Source organism: Carlito syrichta, unplaced genomic scaffold (genome assembly GCF_000164805.1).
Source record: "Carlito syrichta isolate Samal-C Ts95f unplaced genomic scaffold, Tarsius_syrichta-2.0.1 Scaffold302053, whole genome shotgun sequence".
NCBI lineage: Eukaryota > Metazoa > Chordata > Mammalia > Primates > Tarsiidae > Carlito > Carlito syrichta.
Genome location: NW_007246149.1, coordinates 791,788 through 805,067, shown reverse-complemented (window position 1 = coordinate 805,067; position 13,280 = coordinate 791,788).

Below are 13,280 nucleotides of genomic sequence, written 5' to 3'. Positions count from 1 at the left end.
CCCGGCCACCGCAGCCCGACCTGCTGGGATCTGGCGATCCTTCTGCCTCAGCCTTCCAAGTAGCTGGAACTACAGGCGCGTGCTACCACACCCGGCTCATTTTTGTTTTGATTTATTGTAGAGATGAGATCTTGCCAAGTTGCCCAGGCAGGTCTCGAACCTGCAGGCTCAGGCAATCCACTCACCTCGGCCTCCCAAAGCACAGGATTACAGGCTGCCCATGAATTTTGACACACTGTTCACAGAACGTATGCAGTGGTAAAGTCCAGGAAAACTCTCAGCATGATGGAGAGTTCTGTCAATCAGTGTGACCGTGAAGTTAAAAGACAGGGAATCCTTCCACCCCTAGCCCCAACAATAGTAAGGGACTATCTGGGAGAAAATATTTGCAAAAAAGGATTAATATCCACAATCATAAAAGATGCTCTCTCTATATGCATATATATTCTATATATATACATATATAAATTCCCTATATATACATATAAAAATATGTATACATATATAAATGTATATGTGTGTGTATATATAGTGTATGTATATATAAATATGTATGTGTGTGTGTGTGTGTGTGTGTGTGTGTGTGTGTGTATATTTACCAAAAAGAAAATTCAACAAAAGACTAGGCAATAGTAAACACATAATTCATAAAAGACATCCAGGTGGCCAATAAATACATAAGGAGATTCTCAACATCTCAAGTATCAGAAAATGCAAGTTAAAGCAGCACTGGAATAGCATTTGGCTCAACTGATGTACAAAAATAGGAAAGATTCAAGAAGGCCTGCAGGGAGAACTGAAAGCCTCATGATGTTAGTAAAAATGTAACTTCGGGGCCAGGAGCAGTGGCTCACACCTGTAATCCCAGCACTTTGGGCAGAGATGAGAGGATTGCTTGAGCCCAGAGGTTTGCACCTGTAGTTCCCGCTACTTGGAAAGCTGAGGCAGAAGTATGTCCTGGGGTTACAGGCATGAGCCACTGTGCCTGTGGAAGAGGACAATTTAAAGACTCTGTCAAGACATAAAATCTGGCTGGGTGCAGTGGCTCAGCCTGTACCCAGACGAGAGGATTGCCTGAACCCGGGGGTTTGAGACCCACCCAGGCAACTTGATAAGACCTCATCTCTACATTAAATCACAAAAACTATCTGGGTGTGGTGGCATGCGTCTGTAGTTTCAGCTACTTTCAGCTCTACTCCAGCCTGGGCAAGAGGAAAGCACCAACTCAAAAAAAAAAAAAAGACATAAAACCTCCATACTCGTTGAAATTCTACTTTTAGGAATTCATTCCTTATAATTATTTAAATGTGCTCAAAGATAGATGTACCAGAATGTTTATTGCAGTATTGTTTATAATAAAGAAAGATCAGCAACCATTTAAATATTCAGCAATAAGTCATGTGATAAGCAAATAAATGATTAAGTAAATTCTTGTATATTCACATCATGGAATATTAGCTAGCAATTTTTTTTTTTTTTTTTTGAGTTGGAGTCTCACTCTTGTCCCCCAGGCTTGAGTGCAGTGGCTCGCTCACACCCTCCTCAGCCTCGACCTGCTAGGCTTAGGCTATACTTTCACCTCAGCCTTCCAAGTAGTTGGAACTACAGACACACGCCACCAGTCCTGGCTAGTTTTTTTGTGTGTTCTTTATGGTAGAGATGAGGTCTCACCAAGTTGCCCAGGCTGGTCTTGAACTCCCGGGTTCAGGCAATCCTCTCGTCTTGGCCTCCCAAAGTGCTGGGTTTACAGGCTGAGCCACTGTGCCCGGCCTAGCTAGCAAGTTTAACAGAATAAAGTAGCTATGTCTGTACTGACATAAGAAGATCTCTAAAACACTCAGTAAGTGAAAATAGTGCCACTGAGTAATACATATTTTATGGAGCCATTTATGTAAATAATTTTTTTTTTAGTTGGGGGTCTCACTCTGTTGCCCAGGCTGGAGTGCAGTGGCATGTTCACAGCCTTCTCAGCCTTGTCCTGCTGGGTTCAGGTGATCCTTCCGCCTCAGCCTTCCAAGTAGCTGGAACTATAGGCACGCATCAGTGCACCTGGCTAATTTTTTGATTTATTATAGAGATGCCCAGGCTGGTCTTGAACCCGTGGGCTCAGGCAATTCTCTCACCTTGGCCTCCTAAAGTGCTGGAATTATAGGTGCGAGGCCAGGCCTATGTAGGTACATAGGTACATTGACCAGGCCTAGGTAGGTACATAGGTACATTGACCAGGCCTATGTAAATAATTTACATGAACTATACATTGTCCAGAATGACTAGCAGGCAATGGCTAACAGTTTACCTCTGGGGAGGGAAGGGACAAGGGGAAGGGTATGGATGGCAGATAGGGAGGGAGGGTGTTACCTGTGTTCTAAGAGTAATTAGGACATTGGTGTTATTACTCTGAAGCATTGACAATTCCATACATAAAGGAAGCTTATTTCACAAATTTCCTACAGGGAAAATAAACTGGTACTCACAGAATTTCTTGGTCTGAAAAGAACCAAAAAGTTCATCTATTCTAATAAAACCCTTCCTATTTTAGAAGAAATGGAAAACCGTCATTCAATAAACATTTGCTGAGAGCCTACTGAATGCCATGAACTGGGCCAGTGGGCACTACAGATTCAAAGAGGACCAAAGGCCAGGCGCAGTGACTCATGCATATGATTCCAGCACTTTGGGAGGCACTTTGGGAGGCTGAGGTGAGAGGATGAGCCCATGGATTCCAGACCAGCCTGGGTGACTTGGCAAGACCTCATCTCTACGATAAATAAAAAGATTAGCCAGGCATGGTGGCGTGTGCCTGTAGTTCCCGTTACTTGGAAGGCTGAGGTGGAAGGATCACCTGAGCCCAGCAGGTCAAGGCTGCGGTGGCCAGGAGTATGTCATTGCCCTCCAGCCTGGGTGACAGAGTGAGATTCCTACTCAAAAATAAAAAAAATAAAAAAATAAAGAGGTGATTAAAGACAAATTCACATTTCTGGAGGGAAAACATTCATAGAGAGTTCTTGTGTCTACCCACTAAAGAAAATGCTAGAAACTCACAGTGACTGATCTTAGTTTCTTAATCTACTGAATGATACAATGTGATGGGCAGCTGGTCCTGAAAGTAAATCAGTAGAATTATCAATATGATGCTTGCCTTATAGCTTTCCACAAAGCCAATTCAGGAAATCTGATCTTTCCAATTCCCTGCCCAATTATTTTCGGTGGATTATGTCTCTGGAAAATCTCTATCCCTTCCATTACGAATATTTGATTAAGTATAATCTTTTCCTCCACAAAACAATCCATTTTACACTTTCCCTTGTTTATTTGGTGAAGTGGTTATTTGAGTTAAGTGTATGCCTCTAGCAGAATGCCATCACTTGGAGTTATAATGTGCTAATTTGTCCGAAATGTATGCAAAATACAGGCCAGGCGTGGTGGCTCAGGCCTGTAATCCCAGCACTTTGGGAGGCAGAGGCGAGAGGATTGCCTGACCAGCCTGCGCAATTTAGTGAGACCTCATCTCTACAATACATCAAAAAATAAGCCGGGCGTGGTAGTGTGCACCTGTAGTTCCAGCTGCTTGGAAGGCTGAGGTGGAAGGATTGTCTGAGCCCAGCAAGTCTAAGCTGTGGTGTCTGTGAGTGTGCCACTGCCCTCCAGCCTGGGTGACAGAGTGAGATTCTGACTAAAAAAAAAAAAAAGAGAAAGAAATGTATGCAAAATCAAGAGGGAATACTTAATACCAGTGTCCCTACAACCCTTTGATACTCAGTACACAAACACACTGGCCATCATGGCATACAGCAGTGAAGTCCAGTATGTTCAAGAGGACAAGTCACTCCTTAGGAACTCATGTTTTGCAAAGACACAGGCAATAATACATTTTTATGATAGCTTGGTAAATCTCTTGAAGAAAAGGGAGAGGTTTATGACAGAAATGGTGATAAAGCTTTAACTACATGCGTGGGTTAACTCCGTGTTAGCCATTCAAGTTAACTTCTACCTATATTTATGGGCTTGATTGCATAATGGATGGAGTTTGCAGGAAGTGCCGGGAAGATAAGGTTGCATAGACAAACTATTTAAGTTTGAAAATAAACCACAGCTCATACTGGGAAACTCGTTTATAGACAATTTTGTAACACAAATGAATACGTCATTCATTTTCTTTTAGTTTTTTTCTTATCTCATAGTTAACATTCGGTGATTAATCATTGTTTGAATGTGCAGCATAGTAAGTTAACAAAAACATGTCACTTGGGGGATTGCTGAGAAGTCAGTAAGTTACATTATAAAAGGAAAGAAGACATCTGATGATATTTAAACCATCCTAAACAAATGGGTGATTTGCAGGTATCATCACAGTCTGCTAGACACTGGCTTTCACCATGAGCTTCATTCAGTAATGAGACTCACTCCTACTGACAAATATTGCCTGATCAATAGATCATTTGCCACAGAAATGGCTTTTTATGGTTAATGTGTAACTTATGATTGTTCTTCCTCTGTAGTATCCTACATTTTACAGTGGGGAAATACACTGTGTACACTTAGCAGCCTGAAACACTAAAACATATCCAACCCTGGTGGTATGCCTTCAGAGTAGATTGTGTTTGGTGTTGTACAATGGTTACACACATCTACGTTGTGCTCACTGCTGTTTCAGCTCTTGTTGTATGCAATTTCTAACATATTAAGGGGAAAAAAAGGAGAAACCCCTAATGGTTCCACCAGGGGTTTTAAATGATAATATATGTAGAAGAGAAACTACTCCATTCTAATGAAAGCAAATTACCCTAAAATCTTTGTTGTGGAAAATTAAAACTAATGACATGTTCATGTGGTAATACAAAATTGCCTGTAATCTAATTTCCCAGTGTGAGAGGCAGTTTGTTTTCCAACGTAAATAACTTGTCCATTTAATAATTTGCTTTTCCCCATTACTGCAAAAGAACCGTTTCCAATAGCCACCTTTCTATTCCATTAATTGTCAAGGACAACCTAAAGGAGTTCTGTTCTTTTCTCTGAGATAATTTTAACAGATGAAGTGATTTTTAAAAAGTATTTCTACATCTAAGGACTCTATTTTTATAATTCTTCTATTTTTTTTTTTTTTCTCATGGCTGAACTGATCAGCACCAATCTATTTTTTAAGTACATGTAAGTGAAACATGCCACCTTGTTGAGTTTCAAACGGCCTGCTCCTTTGACCGGGCAGAGAGGGTTTTTAGTGACGACGGAATCAACCAGGTGAGACAGCGTCACTGAGAGGGGTCCAGTCACACTATTGTGTGGGATGGCACCTAGGTTAGGTTGTGTAGGGAACAAAGCTAAGTACACTCTCCCCAGCTTCAGGTAAACAGGATTATGCTCTCCATCCCTGCTGCTTGGAATGAATGCAATGCCGAAACGCTAATTGCTTCTATGATTAAAGAAAACAACACAAACAAAACAAAACAAACAAAATACCAACAAAAAAATGACCGACTGGTAACATGTTAATTCAGTAGGGTTCAAACTTCAGAGATATCATTTTCCTTCATATACAGGTGTGGTTGGCTCTGTGCAGAGTTGTGTAAAATGATGAGCTTAAATGTGAACACAACACTCAACAAAATGCTGTCAGATCTGGAAGGCAGCCGTCGACAATGGGTCTACAGGACGCTGAAGAGTGGGCGTTCCTAGCGCTCTGATCAGATGGGGAGGAAATCCCATTTGGGGACTTCATATCATGCACAGTAACAAATGCAATCAGTCGGAAGGTTCCGCTTCTCAGAACAGCTTTGCCCCGCACCCAGCTTTGCCACACAGCATTTCATAAAATATGCAACATTCAAACCACCTCCCCATCAGGAGGCTTCCCTCCACTGTTGAGAAATTCTTCCTCGTATCTAACTACACACCCGACCTGCAGTTTAGCAATTCCATTTCCTCACATCTTCAGCAATACCTAACATTCTCCATTAACATACATCTTCTCACAGTGACAAAAAAACCCCAGCCTGATCCGACATTAAAATAAGAGGATTTTTTTTTTCTTCAAGTCCATCTCTCCATGCTGTTCTCATATACTCTAATTGGATTGTTCAGTTGGTTTCAAATTTAAACACAAGTTTTGGAAATCAATGATTGTTTAAGTTGTGGATTCCCGTGTGGTGTTTCTAAATGTAAAGTCTGAGGAAAGCAGACTTCTGAGCTGGCGGCCGTAATCATGGTTCACAGGTTGGTAAGTACATCTCAGGAAAGGATTTGCCTTTTGTTCTGTGCTTTATAGGAGAAATAAAGCATCTTGAAAACTTAAGTCTTATTCTTCGATAAGATAACTTTTTGGACCTATGAATGTTAATGAAAACATGAATAATTACAACTTCTTGCTGCTTGGTCTAAATGCATCTTTCTACTGTAATTAAATTTGAAGGGGAACTAGAAAAGACCTTCAATAAAATCCTGTCACAAATTCGCTCCACAACTGCTTGCCTGTAATTAAGGTGCATTTACAGATCTGATATCCCTTAAAAGAAGCATTAACATTACAAAGACCAATTATTCATGGTCAAACAAAGAAGATTCAGATTCTCTGATCAAAGCAGTAATCTCTTTTACAATTGTTATTTTTGAAGTATCTTCAAACAGAACAAACACCTTGCCTATGTAAACAGGTATAGCTGTGGGCTGATTTTCTGTTTTCAGGATCAGATTGTTTACCCACCAGGCTCAGACTCAAGATGGTATATACCCTGTTTTCCATTCCAAACTCCTGTTGCTGACACGAAGACACAACTCTTTAAAAGGGAAACATTCCAAATGTGGTTTTTAGTATTAAAGCTGTTGTCATGTGATGGTCATTTTACATTTTTAATAGTCATTATTTTTAATATTTTCTCAAAGTTACCTGTCTTTAAAAATGTCAACAAGATTTTTAAATGATCACAGGCAGAAAAACAAAAATAATTACAGATAGCTTAGCAGGAGAGTACTGAATTTGGTTTGAGAATATTTGAATTTGAGTTTCAGTTTGGCCCTTTTCTAGGCAAAGGCGCTGGACAAATTCCTTACCAAGTCTAGACCTTCCTCTGCAATTGTAGAATAAGGATGGGTGCACGTCCACAAGCCAGGTGGCGGGGAAGGTCAGATGTGCATCAGGACAGGAGGTCTTTTGTAAAAGCTGAAGCGTCATCCAAATAAGAGCCGTGTGGATTTAAATAAGAATATGTGTTTTCAAAGCTCATTGTTTCTCCAGATAACCGTCTTCAAGGTCCCAAGGAGTAAAAAGAAAAAAAAAATCCTTACCACCTTATAATGGCTTATGCCAAATGTACTCCGTAAAACTCTAGCCTTGTGGTTCAAGAAAGTCAAACACGTTTTTTTTTTCCTTTCTAAAGGGCTTCTCTGAGCCCTGTAAATCTCTAAGAGAATCACAGTAGTATGAGATGTATGTCAAACATTTGACAGTAGAACTACTTTATCCCGAGGCTATTGGAAGAACTCGTGTTCCTTTGAAAACACTTTGGGACTGGCTGCCTTTCAGCTGGGTAGGGAGCACGTAGACCCTCAAGCAAATTCGCCTTTTTGAGTCTATATCATTTGATACAAGTGAACACTTAATGGCCTCAGAGTGTCCTGAAGTAAATTCTAGCACAAGAAGTTTGCAAAAATTTGCCACTTAAGAGTCTATACCTCGCAGCTCCATCACCTAAAATCTGAGTGACTTCAGATAAGGTTTTAAATCTCTCTATGCCTCAGGCTTCTCATCTGTGAAACAGATATAATATTTACTGCATGGATTGTGGCAAACATGAAATAACTGTAGTTAGCACAGTGAGCTTAATAAGTGGTAGGTTTAATTTTCCCGTTCTTTTAGAGAAAATGTGTAGATTTCAAGAGTGACCTTCCCTCGGTCACCCAGTGACATTGTTAGAAAGAGACCAACATTCTGGAAGTTACTCACCATTTGAATCCACCTCTATCAAGATTCCAGAATAGATTATTAAAGCGGCGATTTGTAAGAAGAAAAGTAACAATTACTGAGACTAATATTATTTCAATAGGAACAAGTTGAGTGAAAGTCAGACGAGCACTTTTTAAAAAATGTTTAAAGGGTGTTGTTAGATTGGTAGCCTGGGGAGATGCCAGAGGCATGAGAAAAACATATCTTTAGTTGTTCCCGCCCCTCCCCAGGGTGGGGGAGGGAATGGGGACTTCCAGGGGAACAGGGTGTCATCTTTACTTGTTCTTGTGAACAAGATGGTGATGGTGGCTTAGCCTACAAGCCAGTAAAAATCATTTATGGCTCTTTGGAAAAACTGCATCGAGAGTGATTGATTTTAACCTAGATGGAAATGTTCACCATATATCACAGGGCTCCCTGTTGGGTTCTCTCTTGGTTCATATGTTTATTGACGATTTGAAGGAAAACATGGGAGGCCCACAAAGTCCAGATTGGGAGGAAAAGCTAGTATGCTGAATGGAAAAATCAGAAATTACAAAGGTTCTGAAAGGTAGACGGATGAGGTGGGCAGCTCCCTTAACTGCTTTTTTGCCTGCTGCTTTCTTGTAGAGCACTCAGGAAACCTGTTTTTCTACCCTAAAAAAAAAAAAAAAGTAGAATGATGAGCAGAAATGATAATAAAGAAAAAAAGGATTTTGACTCACATTCTGGAAAATCAATTTGGGGATTACATTTCAGCTCTCTCACATCTATCAGCCCAGTGATTTAAATGCTCTAACTCTGTTTTCTGCTTCCTCATTTTGGGAATATAGGTGATAATTACCTCAGGGAGCTGGTAGTAACACAAAGGGCCCGTCCTGGGAGTCACTCCGTACTGTGCCTGACACATACAGGTGGTTAGCTCAACAAGAACTAGGAGGGATAAAAATGAAAACAATGCTAGTAATAATAGTAAGAAACACTATGCAGAAAAAGCCCTAGGGATTTTGAGTGACCACAGGTTCAATAGCAGTGAATAGTCTGATGTGGGCCAGTTACCTGGGTGGGTTCTATGATTCTTAGTACCCTGTTTCTGGAGACACGCGGGCTAGCTAGAATGCATTTGTGTAAGGCTGATGGGGTGGCGAGGGGCTGAGAAACCAAAGCACATGGAAAGAAGTGGCTGGTCAAGCGTGGTGGCTCACGCCTGTAATCCCAGCACTTTGGGAAGCGAAGGTGAGAGGATGGCCTCAGCGCACGGATTTGAGACCAGCCTGGGCAACATGGCAAGACCTCATCTCTACAATAAATAAATTAGCTGGATGTGGTGGCTCAAGCCTGTCACTTGGAAGGTTAAGGCGGAAAGATCACCTGAGCCCGGCAGGTTGAGGCTGCAGTGGCATGACTGTGCCTCTGCACTCCATCCTGGGTGATAGAGTGAGACTCCAGCGCAAAAAAAAAAAAAAAAAAAAAGAAAGAAAGAAAAGAAAGTAACTTTGTGCTGCACCCTGGGTAAATGGGTAAAATCCTTTTAAACATGTCACTTCCTTGAATCCTCTCTGTAACCTATGAGGTGGATGTAGTTATCCCAGTTTTCAAGATGGGGAACTGAGGCTCAGAGAGGTTAAGCGGTCATACCTCGAGGAAGAGGTGGCACCAGAACAGGAAAATGGAAACAGGAAGGCTTAGAAAAGGGATTAAGCTGGCCTTGGTGGCTCAGCCTGTAATCCCACGCCTTGGGAGGCTGAGGTGAGTGAATTGCCTGAGCCCGTGGGTTCGAGACCCGCCTGGGCAACTTGGCGAGACCTCATCTCTACAATAAATCCAAAAATCAGCCAGGCGTGGTAGCACGCGTCTGTAGTTCCGGCTACTCGGAAGGCTGAGGCGGAAGGATCGCCGGAGCCCAGCGGGTCAAGGCTGTGGTGGCCGGGAGCGGCCACTGCACTCCAGTCTGGGCTACAGAGTGAGACTCCAACTCAAAAAAAAAAAGAAAAGGGATTAATTTACTCACCGGAGCTCCAAGAGATACATTAATGCCAATGGACATGGCATCCGAGGAATCCCTAATTTGAGGAACAGTCTACGAAATAATGGGCATGTACTCCAAAAATGTCAATGTCATAAAAGACAGAGGAACTGTCCCACACTAGCGGAGAGTTTAGAGACATGGACACTGAGTGCGAGGAATCATCGGAGACTTTCCTCCAAAATAGAGGGCATAATGAGGACAGTCGGTGAAATCTGATCAACTTCTCCAGATTAGATAGTCGCATTGTGTTAATGTTAATTTCCTGATTTTGATCATTGTGCTGTGCTTATGTGAAAGAATGTTCTTATTCTTGGGAAACACACATTGAGACATTTATCAGTAAAAGTAAATCACATCTGCAAGCACTCTCAGAAGGTTCAGAAAAAAAGAAAAGAGGGAAAAGGATAAATTGATAAAATACAAACATTTGGGGAATCTGGATAAGGGGTAATTGAGAATCATTTGTATTGTTCTTGCAACTTTTCGGTAAATCTGAAATTATGTTAGAATAAAGTTTTTTTTGTTGTTGCTATTTTTGAGTCAGAGTCTCGCTCTGTCACCCAGGCTGGAGGGCAGTGGCATGCTCCTGGCCACTGCAGCCTTGACCCGCTGGGCTCTGGCGATCCTTCCACCTCAGCCTTCCAAGTAGCTGGAACTACAGGCGCGCGCTACCATGCCCGGCTAATTTTTGATTTATTGTTGGCATGAGATCTCGCCAAGTTGCCCAGGCTGGTCTCGAATCCCTGGTCTCAGACAATCCTCTCGCCTTGACCTCCTAAAGTACTGGGATTACAGGCTCAAGCCACCACGCCTGGCAGAATAAAGTTTTTAAAAGTTAAAAAACTGGTAGGGCCATGAAAAACATTTTTTTTTTTTGAGTCAGAGTCTCACTCTGTCACCTAGGCTAGAGTGCAGTGACACACTGCTCACAGACACTGTAGCCTTGACCTGCTCGGCTCAGGTGATCCTTCCGCCTCAGCCTTCCAGGTAGCTGGAACCACAGGCACGCGCCACCATACCTGGCTACTTTTTTGATTTATTGTAGAGATGAGGTCTTGCCATGTTGCTCAGGCTGGTCTCGAACCCCTGAGCTCAGGCAATCCTTTCGCCTCCATCTCCCAAAGTGCTGGGATTACAGGCTTGAGCCACTGAGCCCATCCTGAAAAAACATTTTAAAAGAAAATATTCTGTAAATAATTGGTAACATGGGGCCAGGTGCAGTACTCACATCTGTAATCCCAGCACTTTGGGCGGCTGAGGGTAGAAGGATTGCTTGAGACCAAGAGTTTGAGGCTGACCTGGGCAACATAGTGAGACCCTGTCTTTACAAAAATTAATTTTAAAAACTAGCCGGACATGGTAATATATGCCCGTAGTCCCAGCTACTCAGGAGGCTGAGGTGGCAGGATCCCTTGAGTTCAAGAGTTCAAGGCTGCAATGAGCCATGAACAGTTCAGGCTGCCACTGTTCTCCAGCTTGAATGATAGAGCAAGACCTTGTCTCAAAAACAAAAAGCAAACAAACATCTCCCTTCCCACAATTGATAACACAGGATTGGAGGTAGAAAAGACTTCAGGGATGACAAGGACTATAGAGGAAGATTAGAAAGTCATGCAGGAGAATAATGAGAATCATTGGAAGATGTCATCACATTCATTCATTCATAAAACACGTTTCATCACTTAGAGTTTTTTTTTTTTTTTGGTTGTCAGGAAATGGGGTCTCGCTGTGTTGCCCAGACTGGAGTGTGGTGGCTATTCACAGGCACAATAATAGCACACGACTACAGCCTTGAACTCTGGACTCAATCCACACTCCCACCTTAGCCCCTTGAGTAGCTGGGATTACAGGTGCACACCATCACACCCAGCACATTTTAAACTTAAAAAACAAAAAAACCCAGAAAAACAATTTTAAAAAGGTGTACTAACCAATAAAGTTTACAGACATCTTTTTTTCCCAATAAAGTTTACAGACATCTTCTTTTTCCAAAGTGAAGATGATTTTTTTAGTCAAAATAATGTAGTCTTCACTGACTCTTAGCAGCAACAAGATCTGTACGTTCGAATAGAGACCAGAAAGGTATCTCAAGAAGAGGCTGGGCATGGTGGCTCACACCTGTAATCCCAGTACTTTGGGAGGCGGAGGCAAGAGGATTGCCTGAGCTCAGGATTTGAGACCAGCCTGGGCAACTTGGTGAGACCTCGTCTCTACAACAAATCAAAAAATTAACTGGGCATGGTGGCGCGTGCCTGTAATTTTGGCTACTTGGAAGGCTGAGGCGGAAGGATCACCAGAGCCTGGCAGGTCGACACTGGGGAGGCCGTGAGTGTGCCATGGTACTCCAGCCTGGGTAATAGAGTGAGACTCCAACTCAAAAACAAACAAAAAAACAAATAAAAAGATGAACAAGTTTTTCTCTCTAAGTGACAGAAGAGCAAATTTTTAAAAATAAATAAGATTATTTTATTTTATTTTTTAGTCAGAGTCTCACTGTTGTAATCCTCCCGCCTCAGCACCCTGAGTTGCTGGGACTACAGGTGTGCACCACCACACCTGGCTACTTTTTTGATTTTTTTATAGAGATGAGCTCTCACTATGTTGCGTAGGCTGGTCTCAACTGCTGAGCCCAAGCAATTCTCTCACCTCTGCTTCCCAAAGTGCTGGGATTACAGGCATGAGCCACCACACTCGATTCATCTTATATAGTAAACTTTCTGTTCTAAACTCTGAGGATACCAGTGCATATAATAGAAGACTTTGATTTATGGACATAGCATCTTATCTTCCTTTGAGTCACTGAAGGTGGAAGGTGATAGGAATTAGACAAATGTTTTCACTTAGTTATTAGTCCCTAGGATCACAGCTTTTTTCTTGCTCCGGATGAAAGCATTTTGGTTCATTCCTGTAATCCCAGCACTTTAGGAAGCAGAAGTGAGAGGATTGCCTGAGCCCAGGAGTTTGAAACCAAGCTGGCGAGACTTAGTCTCTGCAATAAATCAAAAAACTACCCGGGTGTAGTGGCACGCACCTGTGGCTCCAGCTACATGGACAGCTGAGATGGAAGGATCGCCTGAGCCCAGCAGGTCGAGGCTGCGGTGGCCGCGAGCGTGCCACTGCACTCCAGCCTGGGCGACAGAGTGAGACTCCAATTCAGGAAAAAAAAAAAAGTTTGATGATATCAAAATCATAGTACAACGTTGCTGGAAATCAATGAACTATAATTTGTGTAGCTGGTTTGAGACTTGAAGGTATTGTGTGTGACATGTAAGAACTGGGGAAAGCCGGGCTCGGTGGCTCAGCCTGTAATCCCGCGCCTTTGGGAGGCTGAGGTGA